At 34.4% G+C, this 12,630-nt stretch overlaps 1 protein-coding gene across 2 annotated transcripts in view; it reads left to right on the top strand.

Moving 5' to 3' along the window:
- The first annotated feature begins 2,669 nt into the window (after positions 1-2,669).
- LOC126830419 (uncharacterized) overlaps positions 2,670-12,630 on the top strand; it is a 129,230-nt gene continuing 119,269 nt past the window's right edge. Inside the window, exon 1 of one of the 2 annotated variants that reach the window (XM_050560815.2) lies at positions 2,670-2,759. The gene's annotated coding sequence lies outside the window, so the exon portion shown is untranslated. The remainder of the gene's footprint in view (positions 2,760-12,630) is intronic. The other variant, XM_050560830.2, reaches the window with a different exon arrangement.

The following is a 12,630-nucleotide window of genomic DNA, read 5'->3' as shown; positions in this document are numbered from 1 at the left end:
CAAAAGAGCGTACCGACATCCAAACTCTCATTTTAACCACAACTAAACATAATATCAAGGCTGTATATATCAAACTTTCAATCAAATTGACTGACATGTGACCTCGCTTCGTACAATCTATCATTTAGCCTCAATCTAAAATTATTTCCGGGAGTATGACGTCAACGTAACGGTTAAACTCCGCTTACGACACCATTTAAAAATTTAATCAATCATCGAAATCCTGTTAAAATCCAAGCCGAATCCAAGCCATCCGTTGGTCTACAGAGTTGATTTTGTGCTTGTTGTGTAAATAAAGATCTAATTTATAATTTCTATGACATCTGAAGCCTAAATAAAGACTTGCAATAATCAGATTTAGCTCTTGCATAATGTATGTTTAAGCAAGATGTTATCTGGAACCGCACAGTCAAGTACACCAACAAGCCCAATAACAATTTAGAAATGGATTTGGTAAATGAATATTTGAACAGACAATTTATTACTGATTTAAGGCAAATTGGAAACATTAAAAAAGTATTAACAAGGGTATATGCAGATGTGGCAGGGGAGGCTCCATGGGGTAGCAGTTCAGGGGGAAAATTCGATAGAACAAAATCTGTTCTTAATATTGTTCAAACCTACCATAAGGACCAGTTATTTGTCGAAAATTACCAGGAATAGAGCAGTCGAAATATAGGTTTAAAATCGAGTTGGAAAAATATGACATTCGAGTGAAAGCACTCAATAACAAACTTGATCGAAAAAAAGAAAATGCTGTGAAAGAACTTTAAGCAATTTTAAAGAAAAATTGTTAAATCAATGAATAAGCCAGTTTTAATTTGTTCATTCATTACATTTATTTAAATTAGAGAAAAAAAGAAGCTATGTATATAGATGTATGTGTGATGTAGTGTCTAGTTTAGAATAATTGAAATCCCTAATTTATGTATTTATTCTATAGTTGTATGTGTGATGTAGAGTCTAGTTTAGAATAATTGAAATCCTTAATTTATGTATTTATTCTATAGATGTATGTTTGATGTAGTGTCTAGTTTAGAATAATTGAAATCCTTAATTTATGTATTTATTCTATAGTTGGTATGTGTGATGTAGAATAATTGAAATCATTATATTTATGTATTTATTCCTTGATATTTGCATTATATGCATATTTGTCATTTTTATTTAATAAAGTTTTGTTTCAGAGTTTAATATATGTTTTTCCTCTTTTTTTTCTTTTTTTTCTTTTTTTTTAATCAAGAAAAACAACCTTGTTATTTATGTATTTAAAAAAAAAAAATAGATAAATAAATAAAACTAGAGAAGCAAGCTGTATGTTATGGAAGACCAAATGGGACAATATTCATGATTCTTGTTTCTACATTCCAGTTTGAACATTTTAGACACGAACCCAACATTCTAAACTAATGATTCTTGTTTCTACATTCTTATGTCAACATTTCATGCACAAAATCAACATTTTAAACAAAAAAATGATTTTTACACGACAAAGAAATCAAATCATTGGTTTCTGAAAGTATCTAAAAAAAAAAAAATAATAATCTGGAATTTGAACTCTTATGAAAATATTTTCTATGTTTCAAAAAGTCTTGAAGTTAAAATCTTGAAATGAAAATGTCCAGAAAAATATAATGAATTATCAACATCATTACACCAGAGGGCGTTAGCGTATGTGTACAACTTTGATACAGACTATAGATTAGAAATCAAAAGTAGACTTTTCCAGGAGTGGAAGTGGGCCCCTGTTGTGTTTACAGTAATAAGTTGCATGAAACAGAAATTAAGCTCGAGATATAATAACAATACAAATAACTTCTATAATTTAAACAACTAGAAAAATTAGGACAAAGGCCTTTCTTACATATTCGCTGTTATTTGTTTACTTTTTCATATGTTTACAAATTAGACCTACACGTGTTTCGAATATGGCAAAAATGGATGGTGATGCTGTGTTTTAAATGGAATCTATTCACTGTTATTTGTTTACTTTTTCATATTAACTATAACTATAGGATAGTGTTTGCAAATTAGACCCACTCGTGTTTCGAAAGTGGCAAAAATAGATGATAAATCTATAGTTTGTATCAAAGTTGTACACATACGCTTACGCCCTCTGGTGTAATAATGTTGATAATTCATTATATTTTTCTGGACATTTTCATTTCAAGATTTTAACTTAAAGACTTTTTGAAACGTAGAAAATATTTTCATTAGAGTTCAAATTCCAGATTATTTTTTTTTGTTTAGATACTTTCAGAAATGTTGATTTTGTGCATGAAATGTTGACATAAGAATGTAGAAACAAGAATCATTAGTTTAGAATGTTGCGTTCGTGTCTAAAATGTTCAAACTGGAATGTAGAAACAAGAATCGTGAATATTGTCCCATTTGGTCTTCCATAGTATGTTTTACTATGATTTTGTTAAAAAACATTATCGGTCACCAAGTCCCACAATAAATGCTGAATATGAAAGTAAATTGTTTTATCCCCCATTATACACCTGGAATGTTTGTTTTATTCTGTTGTAGTATTAATAGGTGGGCAAAGCAATAAATGACTAAAGATTCTAATTATTTTTTTTCATTTTTTCAAAGATTCCAATTTTTACCTAAATTTCGTTTCGTCTTGTATGACCGACATTCCTAAATATGGACGTTGACCTATATTTAGAGTGTCATGGCGGCGAAAAGGCAACTTGATAGAGTGGGGCGTATTTTTAACAGCGTGTTGTGTCGCCCATACTGACTCTAGCGAGGTAAGCAAGGTCTTATTTTCTCACTAAGATGTTCCTTTACATAGTGCAGGCGTTCACACGGATTGACACCCCACCGTTTAGCAGTAAAAAGTTACCCAGTAAAATTGACTGGGAAACAAAATCTTGTCGACAAGGATTCAATACAAGAGTCCCTGAACTACACTCGACCTACGATCACAGCTGAACTAAATTTATACTAACAATTGTGAAGTTGACGTAAAATTAAATATTGGCTAAAACACCCATTGTCTTCATCCTCGGCAAGGAATATGGTATGGGTTATATTTAAACCAAAATGCATAAAAAAGACAAGGGAACATACAGATTTTTGGAAATCCATTTATGGTAAAAAAAAAAAAGGAATTATCTCCCTTTATGGAAAATATCAATAATTATTGATAACAGTAGTTTGTTTAAAGAATATATTTGATAAATTGAATAGGATTTAACTACAGACAAGGGCCTATATAGGATTTGAGGCTAAAGTTCTAACAAATATTTAAAGTGAAACATAGCATCTACAGATATTTAGTTTTCTCACTAAAATAGACATGGCCGAAACTAAATTATACTGTAATGGGAGTGAAAACATTGTAATGAAGAGAAAAAAAAATCAAATGGAGTTTAATGTCTTACCGTTATGCACCATTCGTATAATGAAGATGAGCATACGTCATACACTATAGTTCGCAGTGGGGTGGGGGGCATTGTACCTGTACAGCCAGTATTCTTGCTTTCCAAATTCAATGCAAGTGTCATCAGTGTGCAAGGGAGCCGCAGTGACTCAGTAAGGGGCTGGCTCACTTAACGGCCGGTCCAGGGTATGATCCTGGTCTGGCATGATTGCTCCATGTCTGTGGCTCACTAATCAGGAGGTCCGGGGTTTGATACCTGTGTTGACCTAGACAATTCCCCAAACTTTCCAGCGTTGTTTCCCCTTATCAGTGGTGCAGGAAGGGGGGTGGGACTGTGAGGGGCAGTGTCTAGTTATTCATATGGAATATAAAACTTACGTCCCATGCACACACTGGCGTGCACGTAAAATAACTTGAAATTCAAATAAGAGTAGACCGTAAAGTTGCAGTTTGGACCGAATTCCCATTACAGCATAATGTATGGCGTATGTACATCTTCATTATCTCCGGTTGATACTGAACAGTTCGGCATTATACTCCATTTGTTTTTTTTTTCTCTTCATTACAATTTAGGTTTTGCCATCTCCGGTTGATACTGAACAGTTCGGCATTTTACTCCATTTGATTTTTTTTTTCTCTTCATTACAATTTAGGTTTTGCCATATATCTATTTTAGTGAGAAAATTACATATTTATAGATGCTTTGTATCAATTCAAATATTTGTTACGAATTTAGCCCCAAATCTAATCTGAACTAAAGGTTTACAGATATATTAGTAGAAATACTGTTTTGGGAGAACTTATGCCCCCCACATCCAAGATTCGGTGAACCGTCAGTTTTTCGACAATGAATTTCAGTTTTTTTGGCACAAACATCAGAGAATGGAGAATGCGACCATATATCATAGAAATATACATGCATAATTCAGTAAATAATTAAAAAAACAAGCCAACAGTGAGGCTGATGTCCCCCGCCGAAATGCCCAAATAAATAGATGACACATATTAATTAATCGCACATCTATTTTTTTACAAAGTATCAAGCAATCAAACTGATTATCAACTATACACTAAGTTTCATCACTCTCTATCAGATAGAATCAAAGTTATCTTGTCCCAAAGCAGGAAATTGCTTATCTCTGCTTAGCTTTAGCTCAATATGTTAATCATTGAACTCAGTCAAGACGAACATCTACATCAAGTTTAAACATTCTACCTCAATTAGAAGAAGAGTTGTTATGTTCCAAAGTCTTGACCAATCAAAATGCTTATTGCTCGTTAGCCTAAGCAGAAAATTCTCATCTTCGAACTTAGTCAAGGTATTGATGTAATGAAACTATACACCAAGTTTCATCACTCTCACTTAATTAGAACTAAAGTTATCGTGTTCCAAAGCATCAACCAATCAAATTGCATCTTTGCTTACCCTAAGCAGAAAATGCTGATCTTCGCACTCCATCAATGCATTGACCTCATAAACCCCTTCACCAAGTTTGAACATTCAAGCTTAATTAGAAGGAGAGTTATTGTGTTCCAAAGTCTCAGCCAATCAAATTGCTTATCGCTCTGCTTACCCTGAGCAGAAAATGCTCATCATCGAACTTAGTCAAGATATTGATGTAATGAAACTATACACCAAGTTTCATCACTCTCACTTAATTGGAACTAAAGTTATCGTGTCCCAAAGCATCAACCAATCAAATTGCTTATCTCTGCTTACCCTAAGCAGAAAATGCTTATCTTCACACTCCATCAAGGCATTGACCTAATAAACACCTACACCAAGTTTGAACATTCTAGCTCAATTAGAAGGAGGGTTATTGTGTTCCAAAGTCTCGGCCAATCAAATTGCTTATCGCTCTGCTTACCCTGAGCAGAAAATGCTCATCATCGAACTTAGTCAAGGTATTGATGTAATGAAACTATACACCAAGTTTCATCACTCTCAATTAATTGGAACTAAAGTTATCGTGTCCCAACGCATCAACCAATCAAATTGCTTATCTTTGCTTACCCTAAGCAGAAAATGCTTATCTTTGCTTACCCTAAGCAGAAAATGCTTATCTTCACACTCCATCAAGGCATTTACCTAATAAACACCTACACCAAGTTTGAACATTCTAGCTCAATTACCCTTGAACATATGTCACTACTGGTACCGATGAAACCATTAAACAGGTTTCCATATAAGCATTGCACACATCAAGTAAAATGTACGCAGAATCAACCAAATCCAGCAATATCAATTCAATGTATACATTTGTTACATGTAAGTGATCCTGACAAAATTACATTACTTTCGGTGATAATGAAAATGTTAAATTAGTTTTATGAAATCAGAAATGGCATAAGGCATCACATGGTGAAAATTTTATGTAAATCGAATAATAATTGTCACTTTTATAGACCAAAAACCTTGAAAAGTGACTTGTAGAAAACCGCCTATTTCTCTGCAACCGTACAAGTTAGAAACCATTTTCTGGTATCTGTATGATCGTATGGGTTCAATCTATTTGTTGATTGGAATAAAAAATCATAATTTTAAAAACATTACAAATCAGACTCATTTGAATAAAATTTCTGTTTTGAAGGCTAAAAATACAGCTTTTGCCAAAAGGACGTTACTTCCGGTGATAATGAAAATCTTAAATTACCTGTATGAAATCGTAAATGGCATTAGGTATCACACATTGAAAATGTTATGAAAATCGAATAATAATTGACAATTTTATGGACCAAAAACCTGGAAAAGTGACCTGTTGAAAATCGCCTATTTCTCCGCAACTGAACAAGTTAGAAACCATTTTGTGATATCTACGCCATAGTCATTAGTACTAGGCTTAGTACGAACTCCTATGTTATTTATCTTACCAGTCCCTGTGGTCAGTTAACCACGTGATCTTGTATTCTTCCGGCCTTCTCTGTATTATTACCGCCATTAAGAAGTCTTGTATTGTTTATCGCTGTTTGTTTAATTAATCCAATCCGGTGATTATTCACCGACTGTCGTGGTGGCTAGAGTTGGATCAGACTCCATTCTTCTGAAGGTATTAACTTTTCGTAAAGGAAAACATACTACATTTTCCTGGAAAAGATAAATTTGTCTTTTGACAGGAAACGGGCGTACTTGATCCGTACGACAGGTAACAATTTGCGTGTGGTTAAATCACGCTTTTTTAGGACTTCATTTGGTGGTAAATAATATACTGGTGCCATGGCCTCATCAACATTAAGAGCTCCTAAACAACGAGTACTTACAAAAACCGAAACTGTTACGTCATTTGAGTCATGGAAACAAAATTTGACTTACATTTTGTCCCCCGATGAACATTTTGCGCCATTTCTACATGACGATTGTGTATGGCAAAAGAAAGGATGAGATAACCCAGACCGGGGTTTCACAGACGACGAGGGTAGAAATGCCAAAACAGCAAGACAAAAAGTTGTGCTCTTGGAATTAATGCTTGGTCAGATAGCTAATTACTGTCATGTAATAGCCCGTGGAACAATAGTGAAACATTCTGTCAGCATTACCTGCGTGTGGCAAGCCATTCGGGCTCATTTTCGGCAAAATCTCCTTGAAGAATTATTTCCTCAACAGGTTTCATGGTTGTTTTCAATTTTTTCATGTAATAACTTTGGGATTTGGCAACATAGCTGTGTCTTGTTAATTTAACTATCTGGGTTGCTAGGTTATCAATAAAGTCTTCTTTTGGTTTAGTTATGGACATCAGCTTAGTTCTATCAGTGCTAATCCATTGCTTATAACTAATATCTTCAATTTCAGAAAGTTCATCACATTGATTAAGATACGTCATGATTCCATTTCGGCCAGGACAATTTTTGCAGTATCCCATCATGCAGCTTTCTTTATCAATTGAACAAACACTCAATTTCATGAGGTCATGGAGATCTACATTCAGGCAAGCTTCCACCATGAGTTTTGTGATTCTGGCGATATTTACAAACACAAACGGAATGTGTACTGAATGCACCAGCCAGAACACACCATTTTGGTCTGAGAGCAGCAAATGTAGAAAAACCAACATTTTTATCAGGAAAGTTTCTCTTCCACGAAGCATGAAGTTCCTTCAGGTTTGACATAACTAGACGCTTTTGATGTTTTATCTTCTCTCCATCTTCGTTGCGATTATTAACAGTTTCCTTCATTCCAGGACACATTCTACTATTCAAATCATTTTCATAAAAGGATATTATGTCATCTTTTAGTTTTTGACATAAGGATTTTCCTTTGTTAGAGTCACATTGTCCAAAGATACCATTTTATTTTTTTACAGTTCTGCTCTTTTTAACTAAGTAATTAGTAGCTCCAAATTCTTCCATAGTGCGTTCTATTGAAAAGGGAGATAAAGTTAAAATCTGTATGCGTTCAGCATGGTTTTTAGAGCCTTTGAATTTCTCTTTTAATTCCTCCATCACTGATTGAAGCATCTTAAAATCGATCTTACTTTTTGAATCAAACTGTTCATCAGAACTCCCAAGTGATACTTGATAGCTAACCTCAAGCTTTCTTTTTAGGGCTTTAGTTGCTGATTCAAGCTTAGTTTTCCCTTTCAGTTTCTTTCCAGATAAAGCTAGTTTACCAGTTTTGACAGGAGTTTCGCCTAAACTGACTAAAGCCACATTGACATCTGAGCTGAGTGATACACATTCTTTCATCCTCATCTATTATTGGAGTATTGCTGTCTAACATTGCATCGTCATTTTGTACCGGAACATCAACTGCTGCCTTTGTTTCAACAAAGTCAATATTTTTCAATTTAATAACACACTCACAGCAAAGCTTTTCATCCGGAACAAGGCCATCGGGAAGATCTCGGCACTCTTCATACAGATTTGAGGAAACAACTCGAAGGGATTTGCCGATTTGGTCCTGGGCTTTGAATGGTTATTCCATGGGTCACAACATTTCTCCTTTAGTTCCGAAAATCTAGTCAATAATTCTTTTTCATGATGAGAACAGATTGTATAATTTGTATCAACAGGTTTCTTTATTTTACTCCTTAAAAGAAGCAACTTCACTTCGTTTCTGACCACTTTCCGTATTGTAGATTTTCTCACATGACGCAGCTGGTGACAAGCATTATCATCTCGGTAAAAACTGCAGTTATCCCTGAAAAGGAAAATATCTTTGATGTTTTGTAGCAACTAATACACAATCAGGGCTTTGTTAATTTTCACTAAAACATTAAAAGATGTTCATGTTTGCTGTGCTAGATAAGCTTGGCTATACGATAGATTACAGAAAATCCAAAAGGATTCTTATGCATTTATAAGCTTTGGACTCTTAAGGAAAAATTTTGCTAGAATGGGGTTTAGAGATCTCACTCGGAATGCATAAAGCATCAGGTATCAAACATTTTGATGTTTAGAACACTCTTGATTGAACTGCTTCCAAGAGTTTTAACACAGAACCTTATTATTAAATATTTATGGGATGCTCATCCCCCAACTCTGGTGTTAGATTAGCCTTTGGGCAACCAGGCACTTTGATGCCAATAAATGCCTTGTGCACACGAAAAAGATATTCTATGCGTTGACTAGTATATTTTGAATAAAAAAACAGATACTTACATTTCCAAGAGTATTGAGTATTTTATGCAAATTTATGCAAGTCCGCCATCTTGGAAGTTGTATGACGTGAAAAGTAAACACTGCAACTCGCGCTATATAGTGCAAAGCGCTTTCTATTCTTTGCGTCTTTATGATAGTGCAGCCTATTATATTGAAATATGATCGTGCAGCAATTTTGTTTTCACCTTTTTGTTACAATTTCTAATGAATGTAATTGTTTAAATAGTGTCAATTTCATCATTTGGCGCAGAATTTGTGGAATTTTCCGAAGAAAGAGTATTGGGTTCTAAAAAGTTTAGTTAAATACTTACAATTAAAATATTGTATCAGATTAGGCCTAAATTCTTTGAACTCAAGACATTCATTAACGATATTATTTTATATATATATTCAATATATAAAAGTCCACTTTTATTGCGGCAATCAATTGCATTAAAGAATTGTCGCACGGCAATTGAATTTTAATCATAAATAAAAGATAATGAAGTCGTGAAAAAGCCGGCCTGCATTCCACAGTGTTTTGCTATTAAAGATAACACAATTTACGAATTATTCAATATATATTTATTGATATAAAAACGAAAGCCCACAAATTTTGTTCCACGTACATTTTGTCCATAACCCAAGAATTCATAGAAGTTTCAGCAGAACCGGACACAAATGATGGGAGGATCCACAAACTTAGTACATATTTGACGTTCTGTGTAAAAGTCAGGGGTCATAACCCAAGGTATATGCATTAAATGCTTGTTTATTTATTTCATAATTCGTAATATTTACCCCCCCCCACCTTCCAATGAATTAGATCAGACATCGTTCACATAAGTTTTTGTTTATATTTTGTAGAAAACCACTGGTCAGTCTATGACACCTCAATAAAAGATCGACAAACAGACAATTTTTATTCAGAAAAAAGACTGAGTGCGTAGCCACAGTTTTTAACATTTCCCGAATTAATTCGACAACCAAATCATCCAGTCAGCTGTATTCTACAGCCCGGTGGTGACACAACAAATTTAAAATTGAAGAACCGACAGACTGACAGCACTACACACCACCAGGAATACTCTCTCCATCGCAAATGTCAGAAGTAGATGTTCACAAATTGGCAAGGGCGGCCTTCTCGTCTATTGTACAGAACATTGACAAATTCCTCACAGAGATAGAAACTCGTTTTGATACTTTAAAATCCCGACACCCAGCATCAATTGTACCTGTACAATAGAGTTATTACAATAACCTTTTAGTTACGTGTAATAACAACTGACATTTAGTTACACATAGTATGTAATAACAATATACTTTTAGTTACACACGTGTAATAACAACAGACTTTTAATTACACATAGTATTAGAGTATGTAATAACAATAAACTTTTACAATAACTTACACATGCATGTAATAACAACAGACTTTTAGTTACACATAGTATGTAATAACAAACAAACTTTTAGTTACACGTATCTGGTATAACAACATGTCGAATGCAGGTTCCATATTCGTTACTCTGTGTGAGTTGTTGAATTTCTTCTCTGAAGTTTCCTTTCATGTAGATAGGGAATAAGTCCATGGCCAGTACATGTATATACAAAACCTTTCAGTGACTTGGAGCAATTTTCATGAAAATTCGCAAACTCTTGTAGAGACTTTGCATCGTTAGGTTTTATCTTCTCCCATGATTCCAATTTTTTGATGAAGGTTTCACAAATTGCGATGGGATTACCGTATTCTTCGTCAAGTTTTCTCATGGCTTTTGAGAAGTTATTCGCAGAAGGGATATGACGGTAGCTTTATATTAGCCTTTAGGCATCACCAGACGTGTAATCGGCTAGATAACTTAAAAGTTCTTCCGGGTCACTGGTTCTTTTTTTCGAAACAAATCTTGAAACTGCTTCGGTATTTCTGGAATTGTAGGCAGCCACCTTTAAACACAATAGGCTTGAGGGGTGGAAGAGTCGTTCTAGCCATTAATTGACCAATCGATGATGAAACTTCTTCTTTTAAAAAGGGGATGTGTGCTCTTGACCGCATTTAGTTATCGGAATCGGTATCACTAATTCTCTAGTAGGTTCTTCAAGATCTACAATTGATGCTGGGTGTCGGGATTTTAAAGTATCCAAACGAGTTTCTATCTCTGTGAGGAATTTGTCAATGTTCTGTACAATAGACGAGAAGGCCGCCCTTGCCAATTTGTGAACATCTACTTCTGACATTTGCGATGGAGAGAGTATTCCTGGTGGTGTGTAGTGCTGTCAGTCTGTCGGTTCTTCAATTTTAAATTTGTTGTGTCACCACCGGGCTGTAGAATACAGCTGACTGGATGATTTGGTTGTCGAATTAATTCGGGAAATGTTAAAAACTGTGGCTACGCACTCAGTCTTTTTTCTGAATAAAAATTATGTCTGTTTGTCGATCTTTTATTGAGGTGTCATAGACTGACCAGTGGTTTTCTACAAAATATAAACAAAAACTTATGTGAACGATGTCTGATCTAATTCATTGGAAGGGTGGGGGGGGGTAAATATTACGAATTATGAAATAAATAAACAAATACCACGTCATGACATGTTCAAGAAATCAGGAAATATGATTACATGTACTTACAAACACTGCTTTCCCAAAGTCTTGGAAATAGTTAAAAAGTTGTCAAAACTTACATAACTCAAGTTTTTAATTTTTAATCTTTGGGCTGTCAAGAGATCACGTTGTTATCTATAGTTATTGTCTCGAATATGCATGCGAGAAAAACCGTGTGCTCGATTATTGAAACAGGGGTAAAATTATTGATTGCGACAATTAAAGGGACGCGATACCCACAATTCTTTTATTAAAAAGTAGAAGTTGTGTACATTTCTATATAGATTAATCTGTCAAGTATAAAAAAGGAAGAAAAAGTTTACTTAAAGATGGGTTCCCGCGCACAAACTGGTATATACATGTATGGACCAAAAACATATTCAAACTAATTAGTTTGTCATAATTATGCTTCAAATCCTTCTCAAACATTGTAATTGCGAAGGAATGCCCTTCTATTAAACTTCGATCAAACCAGGTCATGTTTACGTCACGTCTTTGGAGTCAGAGGAGAATTCATTGCATACATAAGACGATGACAGAGGATATTCGCCATTCGAATGGCAAAGAGTTATTCGCCATTCGTTTACGTTATTTGCCATTCGTTTTCGTTATTTGCCATTCTTTTTTTTAAATCGATATTCTCTGTCCTATCACGATGTCTGGTCGAGGGGTAATGCTACCAACCACTTAAAACTAGTTTAACTTCGACCTACAAAATGCACATACATCATTTTCGTTGCAGTAAAAATGCGAAAATAACTACTACAACAAACGTTGTTTGACACAGTGCCATTGGAGGTCTATTTATAGCCTAGCGGTGACTACCCGAAAAAGTACCATACTTTATGACCTGTCTTTGAAAGGTTTAAATAAAACAAAATAGTTTTATTCAAATATATGGATTTGAAATAAACAGTGGTTGAAAACGAAAGGTTCGGGTAGATAAAAAAAATGAAAATAAATAATCCTGCTGCTAAATATGAAATATAAAAACGAATGGCACAAAAAGACGAGAGATATATACAATAAGATAATAATTCTGTCTTTGGTAATGTTTTATTTT

Source organism: Patella vulgata, chromosome 1, assembly GCF_932274485.2.
Source record: "Patella vulgata chromosome 1, xgPatVulg1.2, whole genome shotgun sequence".
In the NCBI taxonomy this organism is placed as follows: domain Eukaryota; kingdom Metazoa; phylum Mollusca; class Gastropoda; family Patellidae; genus Patella; species Patella vulgata.
The sequence above is the reverse complement of the archived record's forward strand: the minus strand, read 5'-3'. Positions and strand labels throughout refer to the sequence as shown.